Source organism: Megascapheus bottae, chromosome 3 (genome assembly GCF_031878675.1).
Source record: "Megascapheus bottae isolate mThoBot1 chromosome 3, mThoBot2.hap1, whole genome shotgun sequence".
Taxonomy (NCBI): domain Eukaryota; kingdom Metazoa; phylum Chordata; class Mammalia; order Rodentia; family Geomyidae; genus Megascapheus; species Megascapheus bottae.
The window spans coordinates 62,367,643-62,386,648 of NC_143511.1; the positions used below are offsets into that span (position 1 = coordinate 62,367,643).

At 43.6% G+C, this 19,006-nt stretch overlaps 1 long non-coding RNA gene and 1 pseudogene across 1 annotated transcript; one reads left to right on the top strand and one right to left on the bottom strand.

The window, feature by feature from the left end:
* Window positions 1-4,883: 4,883 nt before the first annotated feature.
* Window positions 4,884-13,958, top strand: LOC150065666 (uncharacterized). The gene is made up of 3 exons (XR_016534972.1): window positions 4,884-5,023; window positions 8,993-9,221; window positions 13,878-13,958. It is a non-coding gene; the product is annotated as an uncharacterized LOC150065666 (long non-coding RNA).
* LOC150065667 (GA-binding protein subunit beta-1-like) lies at window positions 8,671-9,947 on the bottom strand (annotated as a pseudogene).
* Window positions 13,959-19,006: the final 5,048 nt, after the last annotated feature.

Consider the following 19,006-nt stretch of genomic DNA (forward strand, 5'->3'; position numbering starts at 1 on the left):
TTCCTGGTGGTAGGCAGAGCTAGAGAGTATTTTGAGAGGCACTTATTCATATAATACATTCAAAGCTTTGGACCAGGAGAGACTACTAAGGGTACAGAAGGTAATAAAGAAAGGGATCTTCAGTCAAAACTTCAGAGTACTCTGGCATTTACAAATCAAGCAAAAAATGAGGCAGCTAGGGCCAGGAGTTTGACCTAATGGTATAATGCTTGCCTAGTGTACACGAAGACCTGGGTTCGACTCCTCCTTACCACATACATAGAAAAAAGCTAGACATGGTGCTGAGGCTCAAGTGGTAGAGCTCTAGCCTTGAGAAAGTCCAAGAACAATGCTCAGGCCCTAAGCTCAAGCCCAGGACTGGCAAAAAAAAAAAAAAAAAAAGGGCCGGGAGTTTGGCCTACTGGTAGAATGCTTGCCTATCATGCACGAAGACCCGGGTTTGATTCCTCAGTACCACATACATAGAAAAAAGCTGGAAGTGGTGTTGAGGCTCAAGTGGTAGAGCTCTAGCCTTGAGAAAGTCCAAGGACAGTGCTCAGGCCCTGAGCTCAAGCCCAGGACTGGCAAAAAAAAAAAAAAAAAAGAGGCAGCCTGCTAGAAAGACCATAAAAGGGGAACTGAAAGGATATGGTATTCTGGAAGCCAAGAGAAGAAAACAGATCCAGAAGGATATGGTCAACTGTATCAAAAACAGCTTAGAGATGAAGTATGAACAGAGAAGGACCAGTGGGGTCATCATGAGAACCTCTCAGTGGGCTAGAGGAGAGACAAGCCCATCACAGAGGGCTAAGCAGAGAACTGGAGGTGAAGAAGCAGAAGCAGGACACAAGACCCTGATAAAAACTGCTATGAAGGACAGCGTGTCGGGGATATCGACTACAGGAAGACCAGGGCTAAAGGAAAGCTGTGTAAACACTGGACACACTGAGGCAGAGGTATATTTTGTTGAGAATGATCTGAAAGGAGAAGAAACTAGAGATGCAGCAGAGATAGAAGAAGACAGTGAAGCGTCTTGAAAAAAGCAAGATCCTGGGGGCCGGGAGTTTGGCCTAGTGGTTAAAGTGCTTGCCTAGCATGCATGAAGACCCAGGTTCGATTCCTCGGTACCACATACATAGAAAAAAGTCAGAAGTGGTGCTGAGGCTCAAGTGGTAGAGCTCTAGCCTTGAGAAAGTCCAAGGACAGTGCTCAGGCCCTGAGCTCAAGCCCAGGACTGGCAAAAAAAAAAAAAAAAAAAATATCCCCGGCCGGGAGTTTGGCCTAGTGGTTAAAGTGCTTGCCTAGCATGCATGAAGACCCAGGTTCGATTCCTCAGTACCACATATATAGAAAAAAGCCAGAAGTGGTGCTGAGGCTCAAGTGGTAGAGCTCTAGCCTTGAGAAAGTCCAAGGACAGTGCTCAGGCCCTGAGCTCAAGCCCAGGACTGGCAAAAAAAAAAAAAAAAAAAAAGGCAAGATCCTTTGAAAAAGAAAGAAGCCAGAGGATCCAGCTGATGAATTAAAGAATATTGTTTAGTAAATGTGGATAAATCATGCTTCATCTGCACAAATGTGAAGGTAGGCAGAGAACAGGAATACAGATTCTCAAAGAGAAGAAATATGAGTAAAACTCCACACAGAGACACATCACAAAGTGCCCAATGAGATAAAGGGGAAATTTAATCAGATGAAGAAATACATGATGCAGTGGAAAAATGGTGATGACAGATGTCACTGGAAGCAATACAATAGAAGACAAAGCTAGACAAGATCTCCAAATTGTAAGTAATATGTCTTCAGAGGATATGAAGAAACTGGAACGCTTGTGCCTCACTGATGGGTATGTAGAATGATACAGACACTGTGGAAAACTCTGATAGACAGATGCGGTGGCTCAAGCCTGTAATCCTAGCTATTTGGGAGACAAAGGTGAGGGGATCATGGTTCCAGGCCAGGCTGGATATGAGTTTATGAGATTCCACTTCATGCAGTCAGTGTGTATGGTGGCTCACGCCTATTATCCCAACTACCAGAAAAGCACAAGTAGGAGAGTTGGGGCCAAAGCTGGCTCAGGCATAAAAATACAACTCTACCTTGAAAATACAACAATGGCTGTCTTGTAAGCACAAGGTCCTGAGTTCAAACCCCATAAAATCTCCCACACACACAAAAAAAGTTAACCATAAAATTACCATATGCTGCAGAAATTTTACTCCTAGGTATAGACTCCTAAAACCTCCAAACAAATGCTCATGATGACCTTCTTCACAGTGCTCAAAAGGCAGAAACAACCCAAATCCCCAACCAATGAAAGGGCAAACAGACATGCGTACAATAGAAAACTATGAAATTGAGAAAAGTCCTGATATTTCCACACAGGTGACCCTTGAAAACACTGTGCTATGAGAAAGAAGCCAGTCTATATCTTTGTGGTTCCATGTATCCCATATACCATATCCCATATTCCATTATAAAATATCCAGATTCCAGTTCAATTTTAAAAAAACCTTCTAAACATTCAGTGAGTTAAGCTTATTACTCTGTGGGTCAATGCTGTGAACTAAATGTTGCTAAATTGCATGCACACTTTAAAATAGTTAAAATTGTCATATTAATTTTTTGTGTGTTGTAGCAGAATTTTTCAAACCACACTGAGATAAATGTACTTAAAGAGTTACATAAAAAGAGAATTCGTAGCTACCCAAGTGCTGACAAGGATGTGGAGAAACTCTTTGCTATATATCACTGAATTTATGTTACACCCACACAAAAAAAGTTTGGCAGTTTCTTAAAAAGTTAAATAAGGGGCCAGAAGTTTTGTGTAGTGGTAGAGTGCTTGCCTAGCATGCACAAAGACCCGAGTTCAATTCCTTAGTATCCCATTCATAGAAAAAAAAATGGTGCTGTGGCTCAAGTGGTAGAGCTCTAGCCTTGAGAAAACCCAAGGATAGCGCCCAAGCCTTGAGTTCAAGATCCAGGACTGGCAAAAAAAAAAAAAAAAAGAAAAGTTAAATGTAAAACACTTATATGATCTAGCCATTCCTCTCCTAGGTATCCCAAGAGAAGTGAAAACACAGGTGCACAACCTCTGCTAAAGAAATGTTCATATTAACATTGTTAAGATGGCCAAAATCTTGAAGCATGTAAAGTTCTCCAAATGAGGAATGGATAAGAAATTGTGGTATATCCATACAATGAAATACATTCAAAATACAAGAAGAATGAGCTATTGGGGCCAGGAGTTTGGCCTAATAATAGAGTGCTTGCCTAGCATGCATGAAGACCTGGGTTCCATTCCTTATACCATATATATAGAAAAAGCCAGAAGTGGTTCTGTGGCTCAAGTGGTAGAGCTCTAACCTTCAGAAAGCCCAAGGACAGTGCTCAGGCCCTGAGTACAAGCAGTACTAGAACTGGCAACAAAATAATAATACAAGAAGAATGAGCTATGAACATGTAACGCACTCTGGATGAATTAGACTGAATGAAAAGAAGTAAGAGAAAAAACAAATTTAGGGGCCAGGAGTGTAACCTAATGGTAAAATGCTCGCCTAGCATGCACAAAGCTCTGGGTTCGATTCCTCGGTACCACATACTCAGAAAAAGGCAGAATTGGTGCTGTAGTTCAAGTGTCAGAGCACTAGCCTTGAACAAAAAGTGTCCAAGGACAGTGCCTAGGCCTGAGTTCAAGTCCCTGGACTGGCAAAAGTGAGAGGGAGAGAGAGAGAGAGAGAGAGAGAGAGAGAGAGAGAGAGAGAGAGAGAGAGAGAGAGAGAGAGAGAGAGAGAGAGAGAGAGAGAGAGAGAGAGAGGAAACAACTTTGATGTTTTAAGATTCAAACTTCATAGATTAATATGTATCTATGACATACAAACTCTCAGCCTAATTTTAACTATGTTCTAAAATCTAAGTGCCAGTGATTGTACATAGAGTCCTTTCTTGAAAACTTATTTGTTGAACACATCATTTGAAATATGATGTAAAAATCAATGTTAATTAATTCTTTAATAAAAAAAGAAATAAAAAGATTCAAACTTGAGGGGGAAAAAAGTTCTCATGACAAAAGCACACCTCCGTGGTTGTCAGTTGGCAACTCTGGAAGAGCTTGGGAAGGGATGGGAGAAAAAGACATCAATAAATAAGAAACGTGTCTGGGTGATGAATAGATTCACTATCATAACAATGGCAGTAGTTTCAAATATGCCAGAATTTATCAAATTGTATGATGTGTAATTGTGAAGTTTATTATGTTTTAGTTATATCTCAATGAAAACAAAATTTAAGTATATGTGATGATAATAATTAGGGAAGCCAGGTGCCAGTGGCTCACACTTGTAATCCTAGCTACTCAGGAGGCTAAGATTTTAGGATTGCAGTTCAAAGCCAGCCTCAGCAGCAAAGTCCTTATGACACTCTTATCTCCAATAAACTACTCCAAAAATAAAAAGCAGAAGTGGCACTGTGGCTCAAGTGGTAGAATGCTAGCTTTGAGCACAAGAGGCACAGAAATGGGTGCCAGGTCCAGAGTTCAAGCCCCAGGACTGGCATGCATATATATGTATATATACATATATATGTGTATATATGCACACATATTTGGCCTAGTGGTAAAGTGCTTGCTAGCATGCACAAAGCTCTGGTTTTGATTCCTCAGTACCACATACTTAGAAAAAAGCCAGAGGTGGTGCAGCCTAGCCTTGAGAAAACCCAAAGACAGGCTGGCAAAAAAAAAAAAAAGAAACAAACAAACAAAAACAAAAAAAAACAAAACAAAAGTTACTGAGCATTCAGTGAAATGGCTCATTCCTCTGTGAGTCAGAATAGACTAGATGAAGCCACAGTAACAGTTCAAATAAGTGTGGCTTAGTACCAACAAGATTTACTTCCTTTTAGGTTTTCATGGTATTTTTCCTGAAATACAAGCCCAACAAAACTCAAACATGCTGGAATATGTGGTCCTAGAAGAGAGAAGAGCTAAGCACAAGACACAATTCTACTCACATTTATTAGACAAGAGTCACATGACCAAGCTTTAAGAAGACAAGTGAGTATATGACTTATGTACCTAGAAAAGAGAGCTAGATAAGAGAATATCAATAATCTATCATTGTCACCCATGGTAGTAAAAGAATTTCCATATTGTCATATTGTAAAAAGATGAAAGCATACTCAAAAGAATGTAAGCTGTCCAGAAAAGGAGGGAGAGCTGAAGCTCAGCCACACTAAATGTCCTCTATACTCATGATACTTTCCATGTATGAACAGCCAAAAATCCAATAACCAGGCAACATCTGGGTGGCAGCTCTATTAAGAAATGTCTTCTTTTTGTTGTTTAGAAGTCAGCTTCTTGCACTTACTATGCCTAACATCAGATGCCTGCTCCTTGCTCACGTTCTAGCATACCCTTTTGCCCAAACCCATCTCCAGGCCCTACCAGTAAGAGGTCTGAAGAATGCTTTGGGAATACAGCAGAGGGAGCAATAAAAAAAATTTTTTTAATGTTTTAAACTTGAACCTAGCTGCTTTTTTCTTTCTGCTTTTGTGATAGTCATCTCAGTTCCCACCTTGCCAACTCTGCAGCTTAGCTTCGTGGCCATAGGCAATCCCTTTACCTCTCAGGCTCAGCCTCTTTGCCTGTAAAATGGGAATACGAAAGCCTACCTCCCAGGATGGTTGTGGGAACCAGAATGAGATCATGTCTATGGAAATGCTTTGTACCCTGTAAAGTCTTCTACCAGTACAAGTTATCATCACCATCAGCAGCAGCATGGATGTCTTGGGGTGTCTAGAAGGGAAGCCCCAGGGATGGAGAAGGCCCAAAGGAGAGAGGGGCTCCCAGACGACCCCAGGACTCTGCAGGCCTCTCTAATTAACAACTCCTGGCAAGATTTTCTTGCAGGACATGTTTGCCTACCAGCAAAAAGCCAGGCAAGGCTTCCAGGGGCCGCCTACTGGCCCTGACACACGGGGGAAGAATGGTGATTCACAGCCTCTAACAGCCTTGCTGACAGGTCTCTGGCCCAGCCCAGCAGGGATTGAACAGGGCTGCCAAGGGGGCAGTGGGGCCACTGGGTATTTTCGAACTCAAAAGAAGATTAGAAAAAGGGAAAGACAAAGGCAAAGGAAGAAAGGAGGAGGAAAACAAAAAAAAGGAAGAAAGTATACAGTGGTAACTACAGTGTCAGGGGATTCAAAAGCTGTTTAAAAGGGACAGACTTTGCTTTGCAAAATGAAAGAAGTTCGACAGATCTGCTGTACATCCATGTCAATGCAGTTAACACGATGGCACACTTAACACTTGGATGGTAAAAGAAAATGTGTCTTAACAATGGAAAAGGTTAGAGGTGAGAAGGGGGGAGGAGAGAAAAGAACCCAAGGGGGTTGCAGGAGTGGAAGAAAGAAAGGCGAGAGAGATGGAGAGCACGAGGGAAGTCAGAAGGGAAGAAAGGCCGGATAAGGAGACAGCAAGGAAAATGAAGGACCAAAGCAACTCGCAGACGGGGTCGGAGCACTTTCTCCTCACGGGAGGGGCGTGGCCTGCGTGCTTCCGGGGCGTGGCTTGCATGGCGTCATCGCACCGCGCTGTCGCCCGCCTCCATTCCCAAGCCCGGGCATTGTGAAAGCGCCGATGGTGCTGGTGGCCGCCTGGCCGGCTTCTCCTTGGGTGGTTGAGAGTCCCTCGGCCTCTGGCCTCTTACCCAGCCAGCCCTAGCGGCGGCAGGAGGGCGGTAATTGCCCAGAGACGCAGCATTTACCTAGGCAGGTTGTGCAATGCCGCGGGAGGCGGAGGGCCTGGGGCGGCGGCAGCAGCAGGTCTCACGCCTCAGCGGCCAGGCATGCTCGCGGGGGCGGGGACGTGAGGGGGCGTGGTCATGGTTGTGACGCATTCTGGGGGCGGGGCCTGCCACCCTGGACTCAGAGACCTCCCCGGCCCAGCCGCTGCCACCTACAATATTCCTTGGGCCCCGGACTTCTCGTACTCGGAATAATAAAATCATCACCCTGCTGTTGATTGGGAGGAAAGAACTCCAAGTGTTGCGATGGCAGCCTGGAACAGTGCCAGGCACACACTAGGTCCAAGCCCGTGGAAGCCACGCTGAAATTCTGTGGTTCTTGTGCTGCAAATCAAAGCTGAATTCAGGCCTTGGAAAGTGTGCCTCCCTTCTCTGATCTTCAGTTTTCTCTTCCCCCACCCCCCGTTCGTTGCTGGGGCTTGGACTCTAGGCTTGGGTGTTGTCCCTGAGCTCTTCAGCTCAAGACTACCACCCTACCTCTTGAGCCACAGCACCACTTCTGGTTTTCTAGTGGTTAATTGGAGATGAGAGTCACGTTCTTTAGTGCCCCGGCTGGCTTTGAACTGCCATCCTCAGATCTCAGCCTCCTGAGTAGCCAGGATTACAGGCTTGAGCCACCACGCCTGGCTGGCCTTCAGTTTTCTGAAATTGAGTGGAGGATGGTGCCTGCTTCACCTTTTGTCAGGCTGATTAAATGAGATGGGACCTGACCAAGTGACACTGCTTAGCATTGCCCTCTCTAGAAAAACCCTTCCTTTTAGTGTCCATGACAAGCACCTCTGGTTTTCTTCCTGTCTTTTGGCTGCTTCCTATTCTCTTTGCTTTGCCTCCCTTGTCATTTCTCCTAAGACTTGTTGTATCTTGAGGCTTGCTCAGACAGCCCTCTGCAAGAGCCTGTGGTCTGATAACTGCATCCTCTTCAGGACTTCAATTCCCAGCAGGCATTGCAGTCCAGATCTGTTTTCTATGGACCCAGATATTTATAGAATATTTCAAATGGTCCCATGGTAACATCATATTCAAGAAGCTGAACACATCTTTCTATATCACAACTATACATATGGGCCAGGATGTAGCTCAATATCCCGTGTTCAGTCCTCAGAAAAAAAAAAAATCAGGGCAGGGATTTGACCTAGTGGTAGAGTGCTTGCCTAGCATGCATGAAGCCTTGGGTCTGATTCCTCTGTACCACATACCTAGAAAAAGCTGAAAGTGGTGCTGTGGCTGAAGAGGTAGAACTCTAGCCTTAAGAAAGCCCAGTGCTCAGGCCCTGAGTTCGAGCCAAAAAAAGAAAAAAAAAGAAGGGGAGGGGGAATCAACACTACTACATGGCAGTTCCGAGTTCTCTACATCCTCTCCAGCTTTTTGAGCCAGCTTAACATCTTTTCTCTGTCCATCCTCCTGCCAGCCAAATAGCTGCGAGGCCTCATCTTTCTACCTCTTCAACATCCCCATGCTCTTCCCACAGTTGCTGTTGCAGACTGGCTCACTAGGGAGACTGCACAAGCTTACTATCATGTCACTCTAAGTAAGGCCTACTCCTCCAATTCTTTCTCTAAAGCCAGGGAGACATTCTTCTCACCTTCCCTAAACCTTTCCTTCTTTCCTTTTCTTTTCTGTTCTAGGAGAGGATCTTGATCCGTACTCCAAGCTGACTTCTACCTTGCTTCTGCCTCCCAAGTGCTAGGATTAAAATGTATATAACCATGACTGATTCAGAATGATTTTTCTTTTTTTTCCTTTTTTTTTATTCACTCAATATTTATTTATTGAGGGCTTGTTCTATGTAGAAGGCAAAATAAAAATTAATAATACTATGGCACTTTCATTCTGTATATGCAAACACTGTCAGTAATAAATATAAATGACAAAAATTATAAAGGGAAATAAATGGAATTTATTTTGGATGACTGAGGCAAAGCACAACAGGTAAAAGACTCCTTACTTCTATTTCTGTGGACTCCACTTGGTTTTCAATTATTTCAATACACTGTCTCTTACCTGGTAGCTCTTCACTTATGACAGTTTCTTCAACGATGTTAGTGGCTGGTACTGTCAGTACTTGCTGTCCATCTGGCATGGTCACAATGATTGATGGGTTGTCCTATCCCACTTGTTGGGGATGGAGTGAAAATTCCCAAGCTGGATTCCATCGGTGAATGTTGTGATGACTTGCTGGCCCCCTGAGCTAACCACTTGCTGAATTGCTCCATCTACAGATTCTGCTGTGGCCACTTCCTCTGTGGCCACAACTGGAGTTTCTGAAGAATTGGACAAGGGAGCAGATGCTTCTGCTAAGGCAGCTAATGTAGCTAATACTGACGTGGAAGAGTTTCCGAACTGAACAGCAGATACTCCTGTTTCATCTGTTAGGTTCACCACCCCTCCAGGGCCGAGGATGAACTGTGGAGTTGCAGCATGGATCGTCACCGTGTCGGGACTTTCTAGGTTTGTGTTGATTTGGTTCTGCATAGCAATCTGTAAAATCTCTGCCAAATCTTCATTTCTATTGTCTATTGAAATATCAAATGCAGTTTTACAAAATTGACTTTGCGTGTGTACGTCGGCACCATATTTGATTAAAATTTCCACCACTTCTTTTTTTTTTTTTTTTTTTTTTTTTTTTTGCCAGTCCTGGGCTTGAGCTCAGGGCCTGAGCACTGTCCTTGGACTTTCTCAAGGCTAGAGCTCTACCACTTGAGCCTCAGCACCACTTATGGCTTTTTTCTATGTATGTGGTACCGAGGAATCGAACCAGGGTCTTCATGCATGCTAGGCAAGCACTTTAACCACTAGGCCAAACTCCCGGCCCCTTCCACCACTTCTTGATGATGGTGCTCTGTGGCCCAGTGCAGTGCAGTCATCTTCAACATGGCTTTCGCATTCACTTCAGCACCATGCTTGAGCAAAACCGCTACTATGCTGGCGTGGCCCTCTCAAGCTGCCATGTGTAACGGTGTTCGGTCCACTTTGGTTCTGGCATCTCCACTTACAACCAGCTTGGAGTAGTATCCCGGTGGTAGTGTAATGCCCATACTGTGCTGCCAGGTGAAGAGGAGATGTTCCCAGGCAGTCTGTAGTAAAAGCGCCATTTGCCATCAACATACGAACTTAATCATCTTGACCTGCATGTGCCACTTCTAAAAGCTTCTTTCCCAAATCTACCAGGGACATCTGGAAAAGCTTCAGGAGTGAGCGGCCAGAATGATTTTTCTAAACAATTTTGTCCTATCACACTGATGTGACATGCAGAAATGCATGTATTCTTTTTTTTTTTTTTCTCCCCAGTTCTGGAGCTTGAACTCAGGGCCTGGGAATTGTCCTTGAGCTTTCTTAAGGCTTACACAGCAGGCAAGTACTTTACCACTAGGCCATACTCCTGGCCCAGCATGCATTTTTTTTTCTGTTCTTTCTTTCTTTCTTTGTGTGTGGGGGGGAGGGGAGTCATGGGGCTTGAACTCAGCCTGGGTGTTGTCCCTGAGCTCTTCAGCTCAAGGCTACCACCCTACCATTGAGCCAAGCCCTACTTCCTGTTTTCTAGAGGTTAATCAGAAATAAGAGTCTCAGATCCTTTTGTACTTGGGCTGGCTTTGAGCCTTGATTCACAGATCTCAGCCTCTAGAGTAGCTAGGATTATAGGTGTGAGCTACTGCACCCAGCTCCAGCATGCATTCTTTTTTCTTTTTTGTAATTTTTTATTTTTTTATAATTTTTTATTTCAATGTATAGAGGGGTTACCGTTATATTCGCCAGATAGTAGGTGCATTACTTCTTACACATTGATATCCCTTTTTATGTTTTTGTCCCCATTTCCCTCCCAGCATGCATTCTTATAGTAAATTTTTTATCCAGATCTATGGATCTAATTTTTAATTAAAATATATAGAGAGGGCCAGGAGTTTGGCCTAGTGGTACAGTGCTTGCCTAGCATGCATGAAGACCCTGGTTCGATTCCTCGGTACCACATACATAGAAAAAAGCCATAAGTGGTGCTGAGGCTCAAGTGGTAGAGCTCCAGCCTTGAGAAAGCCCAAGGACAGTGTTCAAACCCTGAGCTCAAGTCCAGGACTGGCAAAAAACAAAAACAAAAAATATATATAGAAAGAAGTATGTGGAAGGATATCTGTCAGATTTTAATAATGATCATTTCTGATTTTAGGATATTTTAATTGTATGCATTTGTTTCTTTATAGTTGTGTATTATTATAATAGTTGTACAAAGGGTTTCAAGGGGCTGGGAGTTTGGCTAATGGCAGAGTGCTTGCCTAGCATGCACGAAGATCCAGGTTCCATTCCTCAGTACCACATACACAGAAAAAGCCAGAATTGGTACTGTGGCTCAAGTGGTGGAGTGCTAGCCTTGAACCCAAGGACAGTACCCAGGCCCTGAGTTCAGTCCCCAGTTACTACTTTGGTAGAAACAGATGTGCAAGGAATTTTCATTCATTGAAATCTTGGTGTGGAGACTTATAAATTGGTAATACTCATCTCAGCCTTGGAGATCTTCAGATTCCACCCCCTCATCTTGGAAACCCAAAGATACTTGGTGACTTGCCAAACCTGCCAGATCACACAAGAAGGTAATGGCAGAGCTGGAAGTTGGACACATTCCCTCACTGTCTGGTTGCTGTTTGTTCCAATATATTGCCACCCATCTCCAACAATTGGCCCAAGACTTATGAGAGCATGCAAACATGCACATATAAACACACACACACACACACACACACACACACACACACACACACACACACACACACACACACACACACACACACACACACACACACACACACCCTACCTGATATACCAGGTCTCAAGCTCATGAATGGGAAGAGGAAAATGAGATTGTCCTCTCATTTCATCAAAAGAGGGTGAAGAAATCATAGAGAATCACAATATATAATGATGATGACAAATGCAATAATAGATATCACTTCAAAAAGCATCAAGGTTAGGACTTGAGTGAAGCTCTCCCAATCATTGTCCCCCTTCTTCATTGGCTGGGAATTTGCCTGAGGACTGCTTCTGGGGGTGTGAACTGACATCTTTCCACATGGCACCAAAAAACAGGTTTCTGAGGCCACAGCTGCCTCAGCTAAAGATGTTACTAACATGTAGAGATAGTTAATAAACATCTGCTGAATGAGTCAATGAATCAAAGGCATTAGTAAGAGGTCAGCCAACTTTCTCTCCACTCCTAGCTTTTCAGCAGGTAAGCATGAGACAGTGGAGCTCAGCACAGTCCTACAAGAGCCCAGTAGGACTGCTCTGCTCTCAGACATTGGGGCACCAGCATTTGTTGGGTCTTTCTCAATCACAGCATATTCTAATATCCCTAACACCCCCAAGGGAGATTCAACTCCTTTGACTCAATTACTTTTGAAATTTTGTTATTTCTTTTCCTTTTTTTTTTTTTAAATTTTATTTTTTTTGTTGGCCTGGACTCTGGGCCTGGGTGTTATCCCTGAGCTCTTCAGCTCAAGGCTACCGCCCTACCCTTGAGTTGCAGCATCACTTCCGGTTTTCTAGAGGTTAACTGTACATAAGAGTCTCTTGGTCTTTAGTGCCGGGGCTGGCTTTGGACCATGTTCCTCAGATCTCAGCCTCCTGAGTAGCTAGGATTACAGGCATGAGCCACCACGCCAGGCTTTTTTTTTTTTTCTTTTTTTAGTATTTTTGTTTTGTTGTCTTTATTTTGCACAATTTTGTTCCTCCTGGGTACCCAACTCTGGAGATCAGCCATACTTCTGGCCCTTGGGGCTCACATTCCAGCAGAATAAACATGGACAAATCACTATCTTGCAATGTAGAACATGATCAGGGGCCTGAAAGGAGGACAGACAACTGGGATTGGTTAGTAAGAACTCTCATAGACAGGGTGACACTAAAAATATCCATGTCCTAATTCCTGGAACCTGTATTACTTTATATGGTAAAATGAGCCCATGTAATCACATTAAATTAATTATCTTAGCAGGGTACCTGTGGCTCATAACTGAAATCCAAACTACTCTTAAAGTTGAGATCCAGAGAATGGTAAGTCAAAGCCAGCATAGGCAGAAAAGACCTTAAAACTTCAATTAACCTGCAAAATGTTAGAGTGGAGGCATGGCTCAACTAGTAGAGCACCAACCATGACCTAGAAGGCCCAGCAAGAGATTGAAGCCTCATTAATACAAAGCTCCAATATTGCACACACACACAATATGTGTGTGTGTGTGTGTGTGTGTGTGTGTGTGTGTGTGCTAGTCCTGAGGCTTGAACTCAGTAGGCAGAGGGCAGGGAATGCCTCTACCAGGCTGCCTCACCCTGAGCCTCAGTTTCTTCTTTGGGAACATGTAAATAGTACCACTTACCTTGTGCTGTGCTGCTGGGAGGATTAAGCTGGATAAAGCCTAGGAAGAGTCTCCCATAATGCCAGGTGCATATTAGGCACTGGATAAATGGAGGCAATTAGTTTTCATTGTGTTGGATAATGATGCCCCAGTGGGTGGCCTCCTTCAAAAATGGAACTGTCTTCTTCCCTGTGACTCACTGCCAGGGGACTGCCCATGGGCAAGGGTGGCCCGGATCCTGGGCAGGTTAGAACCATCCACTCCCTGGAGAAAAGCTTTTTTCTTTTTTTTCTTTTTTTGCCAGTCCTGAGCTGAGCTCAGGGCCTGAGCACTGTCCTTGGACTTTCTCAAGGCTAGAGCTCTATCACTTGAGCCTCAGTGCCACTTCTGGCTTTTTTCTATGTACGTGATATGGAGGAATTGAATCCCGATCTTAGTGCATGCTAGGCAAGCACTCTACCACTAGGACAAGCTCCAGACCCAAGAAAGACGTTTTATTCAAAAGCAATCAGTGCTCAGGTGAGCTCTTTCTTTCCATGTCCCATGTTGCGCACATAGACCTGGATCCTCACAAAGACAAGTCACATCCAGGCCTTCAGTCCAGATTCCCAATATCTAAGGGGATCTCAAATCCTATGTGTGCCACCAGGCCTGACTACCAATATAGAATTTATATGCCATGTACTTACATGTATAGTAATATAATACTGATAAGCAGCAGAAATTTGAACAATAGAAGTTTGTTTTCTTGTGGTTTATTTTCTAGGAGGCTATAAGTCCAAAATCAAGGGGTCAGCAGGGCTCCATTGCCCCAGAGGCTTTGGAGACAATTTGAATCCATTCCCACCTCACCAGGTAGCTTAAAACTTTCCTTGGCTTCTGGCTTCCCCAGTCTTTCCCTCCATCTTCCTGGTGTATCCATTGTAAAAAAAAATTTTTCATTGAATTTAAGGCCCATCTGGACAGTTCAACTTGATTTCATCTTGAGATCCATAATTCTACCTCCAGCATCTCTTCTTCCAAATATGCCCAGATTCACTGGTTCTGAGGATTTGGATATGGACACATCCTGGTGAGGGCACCTTGTCTTTTCTGTTGTTGCTTTGCTTTGTTTTGAAATTGAATCTTGCTATATAGCCCAAACTGGCCTCAAATTGAAATCCTCTTGTCTCTGCCTTCCAAGTGCTGGGAATACAAGTGTGTACCACCACACTCTGCCCAGAGGGTAGGAGACACCATTCAACCCACTCAACAAATGTTGGCACAAACATGGGAAAGACACAGCCTTTATACACTGCTTATAGAAATGTAAAATGTTGTAACCACTTTGGAAAAGTCTGGCCATTTCCAGTCATAGAAAAAGTTAGCATACAATCCACTCTTAGGGACACAACAAAGTGAAGACAGACACAGCCAGCAAAAATGAAGACAGACATCTACACAGAAACTTGTGTATTCATCTGATGAATACCATAAATAATAACTACTATACCCATACAATGAAATATTATTTAACAACAAAAGAGAATGAGGTACTTGTCAATGCTACAACATGAATAAACCTTGAAAAAACTTAATATGCTATGAAAGAATCTAGTCATAAAGGGCCATGTCTTGTATAATTTCACTTATGTGCAATTTTTTTAGAATAAGCTGATCTATAGAGAAAGAAAACAGGTTAGTGATTGTCTAAGGCTATGAAGGGAGAAAGACTGGTGTTAGAAAGAAATGTGAATAAAAAGTGTGGTGTAAGTCGCAGAGTAGTAACTGTCTAGTGAACTCAAGGTCCCAAATTCAAATCTCAGTGGTGCAGAAGGGAGGGAGAGAGAAAGAGAGAGGGGGATGGGGGGAGAGGGAGAGAGAGGAATGAATGAGGAGAGATTACTAATAGTACTAGATGTAGAACTTTAGAGGAGATGGGTATGTTTAAAATTAACTGTGGTGGTGTTCACACAGCTCTATGGGTTACTAATATCTCAATGGATGAGTCAGATGGAGTGTGAATTACATCTCAGTGAAGCTGCTCTTGGAAAATAAGCAAATGTCTCACCCTGCCTAGTTCAGACAGGTGCTCGATATGCATGAGTGAACAGCCCACAGATCAGCAGCAGTGCAGGTCAGCAGCCCAGCCTGGAGAAGGAGGGAAGTCAGAGTGTCTTCAGACCAGCTGAGCACAGCTGTCCAGGTGCATTCAGGTACTTGCTGGGTGTTGGCTGTGTGGAGGAATCAGAAGGTTGGTAAAGAATCAGAGAAAGATTGCCCAAACACCTGCCCATAATAAAAAGGAATATGCCCTTTACATGTCTGCCTCCTCCAACTGCCCTAACTAATCCTTCTCCTCCTCCATGATCTGCAAGCTTTTCGGCAAGAAAACTGCACTTATTCAACAATTCAGTTCACCTCCACCACCCGAAGTATGTTCTTTTACCTGCAGAACACCAGCAGGGATAATGTATCTTGCTCTACCTCCTCCTTTAACTTGGGGAAGAGGGAGGAGCTGAGACACTACAGAGGGTGAAAGAGATTTCACTCATGGCCATAGGATGTCAGGAGTAGCCAGAGCCACAAGGCCCTGGCATCTCTTCAGTGTTCTTTTCATTTTTGACAAGTAAGATTTTGGTGACTGTATTTTTGTTGAGTTAAACAGGTTTCTGCCTATGTGCTTCTCAACTTGAGAAGTCAGAGGTGATAACACAGTGACTGACAGTTTGGTGGTTGAGAGGATTACATGGCATGCTACAGAAAAATTAGTACATATTGCCAGTCATGACATGTCTATAACCCTAGCCCTGGGAGGCTTAGGTAGGAGAATCATGAGATCAAGGCTAGCCTGGGCTATACAATGAGTTTGAGGCCAGCCTAAGCTTACATAGATGATTCTTTCTATTAAAGAAAAAGAGAAAGAAAAGAAAAGAAAGAGAAAGAAAGAAAGGAAAGAGAAAGGGAAGAAAGAGAAAAAAGAAAAGGAAGAGAAAGAAAGAAAAAGGAAGAAAGGAAAGAGAAAGAAAAAGAAAGAGAAGGAAAGAACGAAAGAAAGATAGGAAGGAAGGAGGGAGGGATAGAGGAAGGGACAAGAAAATGTTGATAGGTGGTTACAGAAGTATGAACAGGAAGAAATGGAAAAAGGGAGGATAGAGAAACAGGGATACAAATTAATGGCCTTCCTGATATCATCATAGCTGCTTGGACTTGGTCATTCTCTAAATTTAGACCCTTCAATACGCTAATGGTCCCAGCTGGAGAGCTCACTACAAAGCCTGCCATCAGTTCAGCCATCAGTCTTGGCTATTCTAGAGGCTCCAGCTCATTTCATTCCTTTAAATCCCCAGGTTCTGTCTGGCTTCTCTTTGCCTGACAGGTTCCAGCTTCCTGCAGACAATTTGCCATACCAGCTTCACCCCCAGAAACCTCTCAGGTGGGGCTCTTCAATGACCCCCATTTGCAGAGGAGGACTCTGAAATTTGGCAAGGGAATGCAGGGGTTAAACGAAGATCTACTCAATAGGGTTCAAGTTCAAAGTTTGCTCTCAATGCCCTGTCTTCAATCACTTTGTGCTGTTACAACAGACTATGGCAGACTTAGTCACTGATAATGACCAGAAAAATCATTGGCTCACCATTCTGAAGACTGAAGAACTCTTAAGATTGAGGGATTGCATATGACCAGGGCTTTCTTACTGCCTAATAACAGAGCAGGTATTCCAAATGGGGACAAAAACATGAGAAGGGGTATCAATGTGTGAGAAGTAATATACTCACTGCCTGATGAATATAACTGTAACCCCTCTATACATTACCCCGACCAAAAAAAAAAAAACATAGCAGCTACCCCATGGACAGTGGAGGGAAAGACTCCCTCTTATAAGGAATCAGATATGAAATAATGTCATTAATCCACTCACAAAGGCCATGTCCCCCTCTTCCAAACACCTTTGATCAGCTCTCCATTCCAGCACCACCACCTTGGGAAGAGAGTTTTCCACAGACCAGCTTGGAGGGATACACGCAGACCGTACCACTCCTCATCTTCCATGTGCAGAAGGTGGGAGCCTTACAGTGGTCATTGAAGTGATGGACAATGGATAAAATGGTAAGAGAAGAATAGGAATATGAAAAGGTCCTACCTAGGTTCAAGTCCTAGCTTCATAGCTCATGTCCTGGATGACTGAATAAGTCTGGAGTTGTTTTCCCAAAGTGGAAGCAACAGCTCTGACAGTAGGATCTAAGCAGATGACAGCTTAGGCAGTGTCCTCTCTGACACAGGAAGCTCTGGTAAACAGTTCTTCATAGCAGCAGAATCTTAAGACCAAGAGCTCACTAACCACAGCATTTAAAAAGGGGGCAGGGAAGGGGGGAGAGGCAGGAAGCCATAGAGTCAAAGCCAGATTCATATCAGGGAATGTGATTTACATTGGTATAAGAAAATTCTGAATAAACAAAACGGGCTAAGCCAGGTGTGAAAAATAAGATCCTGAAGACTGGTGTTTTTAGCAGCCATTTTGACTGCCATTCTTACTTCATTTTCCTACCTTTCTGTGGGAAATGCTTTTTAAATATTTGTCTGCTGATCTTCAAACAAATCCTCACTCAAGAAGATCAACAAATGCTCTTCACTGGGCCGGGAGTTTGGCCTAGTGGTAGAGTGCTTGCCTAGCATGCACGAAGACCAGGATTCGATTCCTTGGTACCACATACATAGAAAAAAGCCGGAAATGGTGCTGAGGCTCAAGTGGTAGAGCTCTAGCCTTGAGAAAGTCCAAGGACAGTGCTCAGGCCCTGAGCTCAAGCCCAGGACTGGCAAAACAAAACAAAACAAAAAGCAAAAACAACCCAAATGCCCTTACTTTTCTTTCAGTTACTTGTTGGTCTATTCAGTAGACATTTGCTTAGGACCTGCTCTGACCCACTCCTGGTCACAGGCAGCTTCTAGTCTAGGAGGAGGAGGAGGAGGAGGAGGAGGAGGAGGAAGAGGAGGAGAGGAGGAAGCAGTAAAACATATCAATTGCCAGGAAAGAAGTGGCAATCAGAGATTCATCTGGTAAAAGTTGAGGCAGAGAGTTAGGGAAAGCCAGAATAGAATAAAAGTAAAGCAAGAGACAGGAAAGGACAAGTAAGGAGATACTCCTGGGAAGAGCCAGCATGGAGGATGGAGAACTTGGAACAGACTGAAGGAATGCATGAGCTAGACTAAGTGCACAGACCCAGTGCTTGTGCTGATGTGTTTAGTTTTTTTCTTAGCACTAGGTTCTCAGAGTCCAGATTCCAAAGCTAGCTTTACCCTAACCTGGTGTTTGACCTTGACAAGGTCATTTTCATATACTCTTAGGGCCTGACAGGAAAGGAGAGACAAATCCAAGGGTAAAAGTGTTAACCCTCAGGGCCCTGGACAAGTATATCAAATAAAATCTGTTATTTGATATCATGGGGAGGCGCTTAACAAATTGAGAACCTTTCAAAGGACTCTGACTAGACTGCATAAATGAATATGGTACACATGATTCATGCTAGAGCTAACATTAGTGTCTGTAGCTGGAGTTATACAACCCAAGAGTTAAAAATTTCAATCTAAGGGTAGATATCGTCTGTGTGGCTAAGCTAGCACACTCATACACAACCAGAATTTTCCCCTCCTGCTCTAGAAAGTATAAACTTTCCCACATCACTAAGATTGTAAGGGTGTTGGGGCCGGGAGTTTGGCCTAGTGGTAGAGTGATTGCCTAGCATGCATGAAGACCAGGGCCCAATTCCTCGGTATCTCACATACATAGCAAAAAGCCAGAAGTGGTTCTGAGGCTCAAGTGGTAGAGTGCTAGCCTTGAGAAAGTCCAAGGACAGTGCTCAAGCCCTGAGCTCAAGCCCAGGACTGGCAAAATAATAAATAAATAAATTGTAAGTG